Source organism: Corvus brachyrhynchos, unplaced genomic scaffold, assembly GCF_000691975.1.
Source record: "Corvus brachyrhynchos isolate BGI_N302 unplaced genomic scaffold, ASM69197v1 scaffold408, whole genome shotgun sequence".
In the NCBI taxonomy this organism is placed as follows: Eukaryota; Metazoa; Chordata; class Aves; order Passeriformes; family Corvidae; genus Corvus; species Corvus brachyrhynchos.
The window spans coordinates 1,121,118-1,132,058 of NW_008239759.1; the positions used below are offsets into that span (position 1 = coordinate 1,121,118).

A 10,941-nucleotide genomic window follows, 5' to 3' on the forward strand; every position below is an offset into this window, starting at 1 on the left:
GAGTAGCCAGGCCCGCCCCACTCCCCTTTTTTGTCTTTTTAAGTACAGCTATTTGTCCCCTAGCAACATGCATATGGGAGAAAATTCCTTTAACAGGAAAAAAAACTAAGACTAAACTAAAACCCCAACATATAGAAAGAAATTGCTGGCACAAAATCTTTGATGTCCAAAGAGAGATAATTTCTGCATTTACCATGATTAAGCTCATTTATAGCTATATATAATGTATGTATACACAATTTCAAAAAACATTCCTGGCTTTTTGTGTCTGCTCTTTTTCTGTTCAGTTACTTGAATAAACACTGTATCACAGGGAAAAAAATATTCATGTTAAACCAAATCAGGATCAAAGTGGTTTATTCATTTATTATTGACATGTAATTAACTGGCAATCAGTCAGCTACACTTTTGAGATCAGTGTCAGCAATGTAACTCATGAACCACATATCAGGAGCCTTTCAGAAAATGCTGATAAACATCCCCAGTCTCTGAGCACCCCTCTGTCACTAATCCCAGGAAGTGCAATTGTTGGGGAAGATGAAACAGGAAAGCCTTGTAAATATGATTGCCTGACAAAAGATTTTGGGAATATGAAAACTACAGGCAACATCGAAATGAAAGCCACTTTTGAAATACCAAGTCTTAGTTACTGAACAACTAGAAAACAATGGTATGGCCACTGAAGATAATCCCCTCTTGATGGAACAATACCCTCTGCTTGCAAGCAGGTCCAAGGGTCAGAGCAGACCCTACTAGCTCAGCAGAAGGGGTCCAAAGAGTAGTTTTTAGAAGTTAAGATGTAACACTCTATGGTAATATAAGAACTCTTATAGGCTGTATGTAAATGCTATAGGATTTGTATCTTGTATTAGATTGGTTAGTGACAATTAGAATATTCAGTACAGAAGATGATTTATTGTATTGTAACCAGGACTTCACACACTCTTATTACTCTCTCACTCTTACTCCACTCTTCTCCACTCTTACTTACCTCCTCTTCGTTTACCTACTTGCTCTTACTTTTACTCTCTTGCTCTCTTGGGCCTGCTCCGAGCTGTGGCTGGCAGCTCTAAGCAGTGCCCCTGTACCCACGCCCTTTGCAATAAACCTCCCAAGATCAGACTATAGAGATCTCTCGTCTCCGACCGTCCGTAACCTACATGCAATACCCTGCAGCCCCTCTGGAGAAGCCCCCAGGTGATGGAGGCTCGTCCCTCCTGAGATCCCCGGCTGCAGACCCCCCTGGGGTGGAGCTGCCCTGAGAGCTCCCAGCCAGCACCCCAGCACGGGTCCTTCTTCCTGCCCCAGCACCTGGACCAGGCAGACAGGAGGAGAGGCTGCTCGTGGCACCCCTGGGAGGGCAGAGGCCAGGACACCCCTGGGTGACTTGTGTGGTGTCAGACTGAGCTCTGATGGCATCTGCTCCTGCAGCACCATCCCTGCTGCCACTGCTGCCCTCGTGCTTCTCCTAGACCTCTCTTTGGCTCACTCTTTTTTTTTAGGTCAGGGATTGCTTTAATTCCGTAAATGCTGTTTAATCCAGCCAAAAGTCACAATCTCCAGCCTGACCAGTTTTGGGCCAACACCCCCACAGTGTGTGTGATTTAAATACACCACACTGTCTGAGACTGTCACATTCCTACCTGTTCTGCTGTTGGTTTGCCAAATGTAGGGGCTGTGAAGACTCTGCAAGTGTGCAACAAAATTCCCATCAGTTTCAAAGAAAATTGGTAGTATTTCTGGATCATGGAGTCCAGTCTATGCTGCTTCATTTACTACATGGAATAATCTCTTTAGTACAGATAAATATTTGAATACTATTCTCAACAGAAGTTTTGGAGGCAAAAAGAACTGCAAAATGAACTTTCTTTTCATTAATATGTATAACTTTTCATTAATATATACAACAGGATATGAAAGTTTACTCTTTTTCCTAATGAAAATACAATGATTCTTTGTAGATTGAAATGTGACATTCAACCATTTTTCTTCACTTGAGTATATTTCATACACATCTAAATAAATTGGAATGGAGAAGAAAATTCAGTTTGTCTTTTGTTTGATCAGTGATGAGATTCTCATTAAAAAATTAAGGCTTTAAAATGGAAGAGAATAGTTTAAGGTTTGGGTGCTACTAAGTTCTTCTTTCATGCAACGTTTTAGTTTATATACATATAAAAAGACTAAACTACAAACAAGAAATTGGATAAACAGAGATATATTGTTTTCCTTTGGTTTCATGCCCATCCAATATAGCAAGCAAAACAGAACTCAACATCAGAATTTTAGAGGTTCACTAAGAACATGCAAGTCTTTGAATTTGTCTAGCATCAGCACACAGTGCCAAGAAAATAAAACACTCTCTGGGGCAGCGACATTGTCACAGTCATATTCACTGTTTTGAGGGATTACTTTTTAACCATTTGTAAATCACTGAGTAGTACCAGCAGACCTAGCTTGTTTTCTCATTAATTAAGCTAGTGCATGAAATCTATGCATCGAACCAAAGGACAGTGTAGTGTGTTGGCATTGGCTGGACACCAAACGCCCACCAAAGCTGCTCTATCTCTCCCCTCCTCAGCTGGGCAGGAGAGAGAAAATAAAATGAAAGGCTTGGCAGTTGAGAAAAAACAGGGATGGGTCACTCACCAATTACCATTATGGGCAAAATAGGCTCTACTTGGAGAAATTAACTGAATTTATTGCAAATCAAACCAGAGAAGGATAATGAGAAACAAAACCCAAATTTTAAACACCTTTCCCCCAACCCTCCATTCTTCCCTGGCTCAGCTTCACTCCCAATTCTCTACCTCCTCTTTTTTCAGGACCACAGGGGGACAGGAATGGGGGCTGTGGTCAGTTCATGTTTTCTCTGCTGTTCCTTTTTTCTCTTCCTCTTCCCCTGCTCCACTCTGGGGTGCCTTTCACAACAGCCCTCCACGAACTTCTCCAATTAAGTCCTTCCATTGGGCTGAAGTTCTGAAGGGCTCCAGTGCAGATCCCTTCCACAGGGTGCCATCCTTCAGGAACAGACTGCTAGTGGACAGCTGGAAGGACAGCAAGCAGTGTCATCTCCTTCTGTGGCGGGAAAGGCTTCTCATTTGTATGCATGGCTGCCATGGAGTCAAGTTGCAGTCCCTCAGGGATAGCTCTGGGGGTGCTGCCTGTGGGGAAGGTTTGAAGTCTCTGGGGAGGGACACTAACAAAGGACTGTTAAGTTTATTGTTAAAAACTGTAATCAAGAACTTATTTAATAAAGGAGTGACCTGACCAACACAACTTAATCACTGATTTTCAACATAACCACCAAACTTGGCAATCAGAAAAGATGTGAGCAGTAATCACCATCAAACATAACTAGGGGAGATAAACAATTTTAACAGGGAATAACAAGTTTCAACAACAATTATCAACCCTTTTTTAACCACTTAAATGACTATTTTTAATTATCTTAATTAATTAAACCTGCAAAATCTAAACATTCAACCATGCAAAAGCCAACTGCATCATTTCATGAATAACAGGTTTAGAGCTGGACATGCTTCAGTAGTCTCATGCCTAAGGTGAGGATGACAAAACTTGGGGAGCAGGATGTACTACTTACTGATAGTGGACACAGTGAATGCCGAATTTACAGGCAGAACTCCCAAGGTGAGGAAGAAAGTCATAAAGCCAACTCAGCAACTGTGCCAATATCATCTCTCTCTGGGTAAAAGATAATTCTAGCAGGAGGAGATCACAACTGCTTACTCACAGCCTACTGACCCAAGAAAACCACCAACTCTGAGCATGCAGATTAATTGGTATAAAAAGCAAGGGAATCTTTTAACCGACAGAATATAGAATACTAATTAATAAGAACCATATAACTTGTAGTCAGTGAACACTACTGCATTTGCCAAAATGTATAAACACAATGAAAAGTTGTGATAGTCATTGTGCTGGCTTTACGGATTAGCCACCCAGCACCCCTTTCTGTGCAGGACTGTACATAAAGCAGATACATCAACTCTGTGTGGGGATTGACTACCTGCACATGGGTTAAAAGAACCCATTTTGGGAAAACAGCTTTGCTGAGGATGCATTAATAAAACATGCTCTTTTTCCAACCATTTTTACCTGTGTGTGGCCCATCCTGGGAGCAAGGTGGGTGCAGGCAAGAGACCAGAGGTTTGAAATTCAACACTGCGTGGTTGCTGCGGCTCGGCAAGTCACCAATTACCACTTCACCCACGAGAGCAACAAATCATAGAGGGCAAGATAAGGAAGAAACTCCTGGATAAATAAAAAAAAAGGCCATCAGTCAACAACCACTAGACCTTTAAAGAAGGAAAGAATAAAACAAGAGTGAAATAGGACATCACTGAATTTGCTCTGTCTTTAAAAAGTCAAGCTTTTCCATGAGTTTCTGAAATTAATTTTTCAATTTTGGCTAGTGAAAAAGATAGAGTATACAGACACTTTTTACTAGAACAAGACTCCTTTAGTGACACTGTTTCAGCATATTGCAAATCAAGAAGAATATAAACCTACCACAGCCCAGTAAATAGTGAAGTCCCAAATTCAGGCAGAAAATTGTATGCAGACTTCCTGGATATTATTTTAGGTTAGGCAAAAATGACTGCTGCAATGAGTTATTGGACTCAGGATGAAAGATATGTTTATGCCCTAAATCACAGCCATCTGATATGTGTATGTGGGTAAACTACATACATGCAGCTGGAAAAGGGACTTATCATTCGTGAAAAAAAGTTTCACCCTTGAGGCACTAGGAAGATCTGAAAGCAGTCTTCAATAGTTAAGCTCTTTTTCATCTCAATTCTTTACTCAACTTATACAAAGAATGATCCAAACATTTAGACAGCTGTGGATTTTCTTGATGAAAATCATGTATTACAAGAAAAAGATCCTCAAAGGATGATGCTTAAACCTGATTTATTTACTTCATTTACTTATATTTCATATTTCAAACATGTTTCCATAAAGATGAATCCATTTTTACAAAGACGAAAGCAAACATCTATCACAAAGTATCTAATTTAAAGCACAAGCCTGATTCCCCTTTACCTCATTCTTTATAAAACACAAAGCTGTTTAGTTAAAACAGCACTGTTAGTGCTGTTGTGATGGTTCCTTGACTAATGAGATATTTGTGCTTATCTATTGCTCTCTTCAATTACCTGAAATCAGAGGTACATGTCGCAGTGATATTATTGGTACAAAGGCTACTTCTTACTCTTCATTACAAAGAGCTACTAAAAAAAAACCTGGGAGAGTTATGTTTGTCTCATTATGCACTGTATTTAAATGTGTATTCAAATAGATACAAAGTTTGGTTCCGTTTTCGATCCTAGATTCTGAAAAAGTTCCTTCTTGGCAACAAAGCCTGTAATTATTTTCTTCCATTTACACTATTCCTTACCTTTATTAATTTCTATATATTTTCCACAGACTTAATGAAGTCCTGGCTTCTATAGGTGAACCGGATGTCACTGATTTTTCTTCACAAGTGAGTTTGTACCAATTTTCTACATGCATAAAATGTGAAGGATATTTGACTGCCTGAATTGCTTCAAAAAACAATAGAATACATCTGACGGAGTTAGTCTGTGTTTTTCTGTTTATATACTTCTGCGTTTCAAATTTTAGAAATGTGATGAGGTTGGACAACATTATTTCAAAATACTATTGATTCTTTAAATCAGTTTCTACGTTTTTGGGGTTTTTTTGTAATAGGAAAAATACTGGAATTTATACTCTGTTCATATTGTCATTTTTATTGCAAACTTTGACACAGAACTTCTACACAGGTAACAGATATCACACAGGAAATGGGAGTAATGCTTCCTGCCTGGACATTTCAGCAGACCTTCTTTTTTTTTTGCTTTTAAATTTTGCGTAAGAAGGCAGAAGTACTAGGCAGATGGCCTTCTGCTCAGTTGTAGTAATCACCCAAGCTTGTCAGGCAGTGTTGGGAAGGAAGTCAGGTAGGTAGAGAAGTGGCTTGATATCACTTCCCTTGTACTTCTTTTCTTAGACAACACATCTACAAATTATTTAGAAGACCTAAGAAGTACTTATAATTTGGTCAAACCTGACTAAAGCAGAATCTTGTTGCATAGAAATAAATACCCTGTAACTGAAGACAGAATTATGTTAAATCATAACAACTAAGCCCACTGAATAAAGTTATGCTAATATTATGAAATCTTTCTGGTAAAAACCATGTCTTTATAGGAGTTCGTTCATTAAATAAGCACCAGATGTCATATCACATGAAAAACATTCTAACACTGATGTTTGTTATAGATACCTGTTTTGATTAATATTTCCTCCCTGACTATTCCCCTTTTTCCTCCAGTTCTCTTCTTTTTCTACTCCTCAAAGAGAATATTCCAAGTATTCCTCTGGGTAGATTCTGTGGCCAGCAGTCTAAAAGATTAACATACAAACAGCCAGAACAAAAGCATTGCTACCATTGCTACTTAATTACAGCTCATTTACTCCCGGTTTCTCATCTTGCATTCATTGCAGTGCAGAAACCAAGCAGTCAGAAGAACAGAGACTCTTTAATACATCAGGCTCATGCACTTTCCTTTTCCAGTTTTAGTCTCTGTCCTTTAGAAATAACTTTGAAGCAGTAGCTTTGATGCAGATCAAAGTGAAGACTATTGCACAAGCCTCAGAAGTATTAGGTTCCCAGCATTCCTTCTCCATTTTTGCAAATTTTTGCAGATTTTTGCAGATTTTTGCAGAGCTTCAATCAACGACTTTTTGCTGAAGGAAGAAGGACTCATGTTTACAAGTATATTGAGAACAAGTTACACATAGTAATTTGCACAAACTATTTCACACTACAGAGTTTCACTTAGTTATCCATATTCAAGCATTCACTATGATTGTGTTCTTCTTCTTCCTAGGATCTCTGCACATATTTCTCTCCTATTACCATTACAGATTGGTTTACTGAATTGTGAAGTTAGTGCAATCTTCCGGAAGGCTACATTCTCCTTAACATTACCATGTACTAATTAATTGCTCTTCAAAGCCTATAGGTTTCTGTTGCTTTAAAGGAATTGGTAGATTGCACAATGTTCTCACACAGAATTTAAAGTAGGAAAAAGTGGGGAAGCAAAGGTAAACTGCAACATACCAAGATAAGGCATTACCATCCATGGAGACCTGTATACATAATGCATGTGTTAAGGAAGATGATAAAATACAAGATTTGTCTGGAGACTTATACTCAAGGGTATAAGGACACTGAGACAAGGAGGAGGCTGAGACTGTATTCTGAAGATGTTCTTATCAATTGGTCACCTAGAAATAAGGATTTTTCTTTAAAACAACAAGCAGCTTTGGTTTGTTGCATGCTTTCATAGGATATGCAATGCTTATACTACTATTGATACTGAAGCAACCTTGTATAGTTACTGGCAAACATTTGGTTCTCATTACACTCACAAAACTCCCCATGTTTAATCCTTTCCACAGCAAGGAAAAGACCTTAGTTTTCATTATACTCAAATTTCTTTTGAAGTATTTTCTCATGTGCAGTGTTGTCTGAAATCACAGCTTCAGCAAAGTCCTCCTTAACAGAGGATGTTAAGTAAGATGCCAAAACATGTGTTTGCATAAACTTCACCTGCTAGAATTGCATGACTTAGAGGTTATGGATCAGAAGAACAAAATACTTCTCTTTAATAAAGGATGGTGAAAATTCATGCATATCTGTGTTCCTCTTCACATTCCAGCATAGCTGGGAATCTGGACAGACATTCGTTGCTTCCCTTCACTGGTTGTCACTCTGCAGCTGAATTTTTGCTGTGACTAAGGTCACTACTTGTAGAGTTTCAGCCCAAGAATTTCCATACCCTCATGCAATGCTGGCTCATCAAAGTTCCTTGGCTGTTCTGTCAGAGAAATATGATCCAAAGATGCTTCTTTAATATAAAACTGCTCCATCTCAGGGCCATCCTGAACAAGCCCAGCTCACAAACAAGCCTCTTCTGGGGTTCTACCCATCAACAGGAACCCCAATTTAAGCTGAGCCACACATGATCTAGACTCAGAGCTCATTAACTCATTAATTGTTTGCTAGTTGTAACTAGTGTGCTTCCTGTACAATTTGAGCCAATAAAAATGAAAAAAAACACCAAGTCTTTCTCATTATTTTAAAATTGTGGAAATGAGATGATCTCTCAACTTTTTCCCCCTTGATGGGAAAACATTTTCAGCAAAACATTCACTTTATTTAGAAAAGCACAGCAGATTTCTTTATTCAAACCCACATTTCCTTGTTGCTGTTAGAAAAACACATTTTTTCCTTGACAAGTTTTATTCCAGGTAGTGTGTTAGTCTGTCTGTTGAAGCACACAACAGATATTGCCCACACAGTACCTCTTCATGAAGATGAAGGCAATGGCTTATAATAACTTGCCTGACCATGAAAGCACACAGTGTGTCTGGATTAAAACCAAGTTCCTCTGAAACACTTGACAAATTATAGCTAGATCTCAAGTTGGTAACTCCATTAAAAGGAAGGTTAGATTTTAAGGATATAAAAACATCAGAAGTTAAAAATAGTACACAGAAAGTTAAAATCTGAGAGAAACACAGCAGTGTGTTATTTTTTGTTGAAGTCCTTGATCCTGTGTGTGAAGGAAGTATCACACACACAAATTTTGCGCAGTGTTTGTCACTAACAGTTTCCAATCTAATTGCTAGTTTTAAAATACTTTTTAAAAATACTTTCAGCAGTGTAATCTTTTCCATCCCATCCCGCCCCTGTGATGAGCATTGGTATAAACAAATTATATAGACCCAGATTAGGAGCCAGGTCTGCTCCCTTGTAGCAGAGACTCTTTGCAGTGTCAGAATGACCAGAAATTGTGACTTGAAATCTACACTTAATAACTTTGGCTGTTCAGATCACTTTTAAAACTGGTATTTGTAACTGACCTGTATCTGTCTTAACCTGGAAGTGTCTTAACTATTTAAATTGTAAACCAAATCCCTCGTAATACGGCAGGTAATAAATGGTCTCAGAGATACTCTAAGCCATTTGTAAACACTTTCTCCCTCAAGGGTTCAGGCTGTGTTTTGGCTAGCAGCATGAAGACACAGCATTATAAAAGCATAACTCAGCTCTTCTGAACGTTAGGGTATGGTTTATGTCGCTTCAGATATCACCTGAGTTCTGCTTGTCAGATTTATCTATTTCTTTTAATATGGTTTCTCTGTTCTCCATTTCATACAGCTCTGGTTATGAAACTAATTTTTTTCCTAAAATTCTCAGCAGCTTATTTCTATAAAGAATATATATTACTGAAGTGAAGCTTAGGGACATTAGGAAAGGCTATCTGTGATTTCAATTGATTCGTTTCTTTGCTAGGTTCATTGATAACTTTCACTATGCACTGGGAAGTATTTTATTTCCTAGTGCAGTACTGAGTTGTAAGACCATATTTAACTGACCTTTGAAATGTGAAGATTATGGGGCTTTAGGACCCAGGTTGCCAGTTTTTTTCTGTGTTCTCTTCATAGTGATACAATTCTTGAAAATTTTTCATCTGTTCCTCCAAGATGACTGGAGTAAACAGAGCCCACTGGAAATGTAGGTACTAGGAATGCAAACAAGTCCCACATAGAAGCATAAGTCTTCGGAGCACATGATATGCCACACTGGAATGGAGTGTCATCCATTCTGGAGTGGTAAGGAGAGAGCAGTAGTTTTATAAAACAAGAAGTACGCTTGTTTGACAGGTTATGTGCTAAATATCCCACTGCCTGAACTTCAGAAGAAGAGGAATACTCCTCTGAGAGTGTTTTGAAAGTCAAGAATGGCCAGACCTATCCTTTAACCTAAAATAAGGAAGAGAGGAGTATTCACTGTTATCCATTTTTGCAACTTTTTACACATTAAAGGCTTTACAGTAAATGTGGATATATTTAGTCTCTCTTTAAGCCACAGGTCTTTGAAATCTAAAGTTTCACCTGGTCGTTTTCTGTGTTTACTGGCTAATCTGTATTTTGGTAAGTATTATATTCCACTTCAAAATTTCCTTCATAGGTAGATACTCTCTTCAGCTGCAGTCTGTGGAATTTGCTGCAGGAGCCATATAGCAGACACAGATTTTTTTCATTTAATGAATACTGAAAGTGGAATGGTTGAGTCTCAAAGTGGGGCTCACCGACAAGGTTTTAACGGCAGGACAGCTCCAGTGAGCCCACTAAGTTTGAATATCACATTGATTTACTCATCTCATTACAAATCTAGGGACTAACTAGTAGCCTTAGGCACTCTGTTCAAAATACAGAACTTAATATTTATAATCTGTTCTCAGTACTTTAATTTTACTGAAAATTCCTAGGTTTGAATAAAATTCAGAAAGTACAGAAGGGTATTTCCAAACGGTAGTACCTCTTCCTGTCTCTTTGCTAGTCCACAAGGAAAATAATTGTATTTTTTCTCTCAGTGTTAAAAGTCTCCCAAACCCTCTTCATGCTTCTAAATACTAACATAAGCTGATCTGGTTTTTGATAAACCTACAGTCAGGAGACCAGAACAAGAACCAAGCTGCCCTTGATCCTTTTCTCTGGTGAAAACACTATAGAGCCAAAATAATGTGGTAAGAAAGATAGAGATTTTACTCTCCTGCTTTTGCTGCTATTACAGTGACACCTGCTGTCGTGTTCTGCCTTTTTAAGTTAGAAAAGCCTAAGAACATGATAAAAGTGGCAGCAGCAGAATAAAAACCTTTACAATCATTCCAATTAATTGTAAAAATTAAACTGGGACAAAGTGCATTATGCAGTCTGGCTCACATACACTTTCAGGTGTGGTGCATTGACCCTGGCTGGATGCCAGGTGTCCACTAAAGTCAGAGGGAAGGGAAGGGAAGGGAAGGGAAGGGAAGGGAAGGGAAGGGAAGGGAAGGG

At 38.6% G+C, this 10,941-nt stretch overlaps 1 long non-coding RNA gene across 2 annotated transcripts in view; it reads left to right on the top strand.

Annotated features, from left to right (window-relative positions):
- Positions 1-7,724, top strand: part of LOC108448752 — a 112,446-nt gene extending 104,722 nt beyond the window's left edge. Inside the window, exons 5-6 of one of the 2 annotated variants that reach the window (XR_001864767.1) lie at positions 5,452-5,509; positions 6,921-7,724. This is a non-coding gene — a long non-coding RNA (uncharacterized LOC108448752). Of the gene's footprint in view, positions 1-5,451 lie in introns of both variants that reach the window. The other variant, XR_001864766.1, reaches the window with a different exon arrangement.
- Positions 7,725-10,941: the final 3,217 nt, after the last annotated feature.